This window comes from Palaemon carinicauda, chromosome 35, assembly GCF_036898095.1.
Source record: "Palaemon carinicauda isolate YSFRI2023 chromosome 35, ASM3689809v2, whole genome shotgun sequence".
NCBI lineage: Eukaryota > Metazoa > Arthropoda > Malacostraca > Decapoda > Palaemonidae > Palaemon > Palaemon carinicauda.
The window spans coordinates 72,614,879-72,617,378 of NC_090759.1; the positions used below are offsets into that span (position 1 = coordinate 72,614,879).

General features: G+C 40.5%; 1 pseudogene; it reads left to right on the forward strand.

The window, feature by feature from the left end:
• The window catches only part of LOC137627876 (uncharacterized), a 5,896-nt pseudogene extending 3,549 nt beyond the window's left edge, over window positions 1-2,347 (forward strand).
• Window positions 2,348-2,500: the final 153 nt, after the last annotated feature.

Sequence of the window (2,500 nt, forward strand, 5' to 3'; positions counted from 1 at the left end):
TTATTTATATATATATATATATATATATATATATATATATATATATATATATATATATATATATATATATAGTATATATATATTATTCTTTGTATATTTTAATTTTTGTTCTTTTCCAGTTTTCTTTTTTTTTGTAATATTATGGGTAAGGTTCTAACAACTTCAAGGATATGAACCATATTCTAAAGTGATGCCATACATATGTCGTTAATTTTTTCTTGTTGTGATTTACTGTCATTAATGACACCAAATGGAGTGCGTGTTCTCATACGAGTCGAATCCCTTATAAAATATGTACATCTTTCTTTCCTCAATGGAAGTGATTGCAATGCACTTGGCTGGGTAATTTTCTTCATGCAATATATTTCATTTGTTTGATTACCTTTTCAGGCAATACTATATATTGCTAGATCTTGGCACCCCTCATGTCATAGGGCTAGCTTCTCTTTAAAATATGGAATAGTTTATGAACATTCATGCCATCAGAAAAAAAAATATCTTTGTAAGCATGTCTTATTTTCTAACCTGTTTCTTACAGTAACCTCCGGTATCAGAAAGCAAAAATGTGGCAGTAAATGTCCCTTCATCGCAGTACATTCACAAACGTGAGAGAGAAACTGTCAGTCTGTGTAACACTTAGCTAAACTACCAGTATTATCATTATTAATGGCTATGTTACAACCCCTGTTGGAAAAGCAAGATGCAAGCTATAAACCCAAGGGATCCAACAGGGAAAATAGCCCAGTGAGGAACGGAAATAAGGAAACAGATAGTGCCTGAGTGTACCCTCAAACAGGAGAACTATAACCCACGATAGTGGAAGACCATGGTACAGGGATTGGAAAACCAAGGCTTGATTTTGGAGCGTCCTCCTAGAAGAGCTGCTCACCATAGCTAAAGAGTGTCTTCTATCCTTACCAAGTGGAATTCTGCTATTTACACCAGGTTTCATGAACCCAGCTGTTTTAAAACATGCATAACATTCTGTTTTACTGCTTCGATGTTCTTCAGTGTTTCTACCCTAAAACAGGTTTAACCCCACTCTTTGAAAACAGGTTTAAGGTTGTGGTATCTACTGCAACCTCACCATCCTTTTGAAGTAAAGATGGTGGTTTTGGGAGAGCCTACTGGCCTACCTGCTGAGTCATCAGCAGCCATTGGTTGGACCTCCATCATCCCAGCTTGGTTTGATACGGCGCTTGGGCGCCGATCATATGGATACATGATCATTTTCTAAGACAATGTTCGGCTTGGGCATTGTCACTGTCCCTTGCCTCTGCCACTCATGACTGACCTTTAAACGTAACCAATTCTTCTTCCACAGGCGAACCAGTACACAAAAGTCCTTCACGACTTGTGCCGGGACGTCGACGTCTTCAACAAGGGGAGATTCAAGAAACAGTTGGAGCTGCAATGTCTTAACGTGCACCCTGACTACAACAAGAGAGGTCTGGCCTTCAAGCTCATTCAGGTAATATCCGGAAACCTTGATAATGCGTAACTTAGGGGGTCTCTTGGTTTGCCTTCGTGACATACCATTTTTGGGGTCAATTTGACTTTCCTCATTAGCCATAAAGTTTATTATATATATGTGTGTGGCTGTCGATAAATCCTTATGTCATAGGCGCACTTTATCTGTCTATCTCAAAAACTAAAATAATACCATTAATAACAAAACTTAACGTCACTATACCCATCTCGATTAACAATTCTACCCCACCAGATGAGCGAAAAGAAAGGCAGAGGTCTAGGCTGCGACGTGGCCACCATCCAAGCAGTGAACGTCGTCACGGACCACATCGCCGAGAAGATGGGTTACTCGACCTTTAAAAAAACGGACGTCAAGACACTCACGGACGCAACGGGACGCCTCCTGCTTGACGTGGAAGCCGTCACAGAAAAGGCGGGCACTTCCCATTTCAACTACTTCGTGAAGGCGCTCTGAGGTTGTCTGCAAGCTTCTCCAGTTTTATGGGGAACTAAGTCTTTTCTCGGAAACATCATCATCATCATCTCCTACGCCTATTGACGCAAAGGGCCTCCGGTTAGATTTCGACAGCTGTCTCTATCTTGAGCTTTTAGTTCAATACTTCATTCAACATCTACTTCAAGCTTCATAGTTTTCAGCAATGGAGGCCTTGGTCTTCCAACTCTTCTAGTGCCTTGTGGAGCCCAGTTGAAAGTTTGGTGAACCAATCTCTCTTGGGGAGTGCGAAGAGCATGCACCAAACCATCTCCATCTACCCCTCACCTTGATCTCATCCACACATGGCACTGGCCCGGAAACACACCGTGAAATTTTCAATCTGTAGTTTTTTATTTAAATAAACATCAAAATGGTCTCTTCTCCCTGTCTTTATCTGAGGAAGTACGATTGAAATTGGAGATATATTTAGGTATGAAGTAACCAACTTGTTGCTGGTGAAGTCGGTTTTATAGCCTTAATACGTGTTGTTTATGAAGGAACTTGCAGACATATATGCATGAAGCCGTCTGAGAG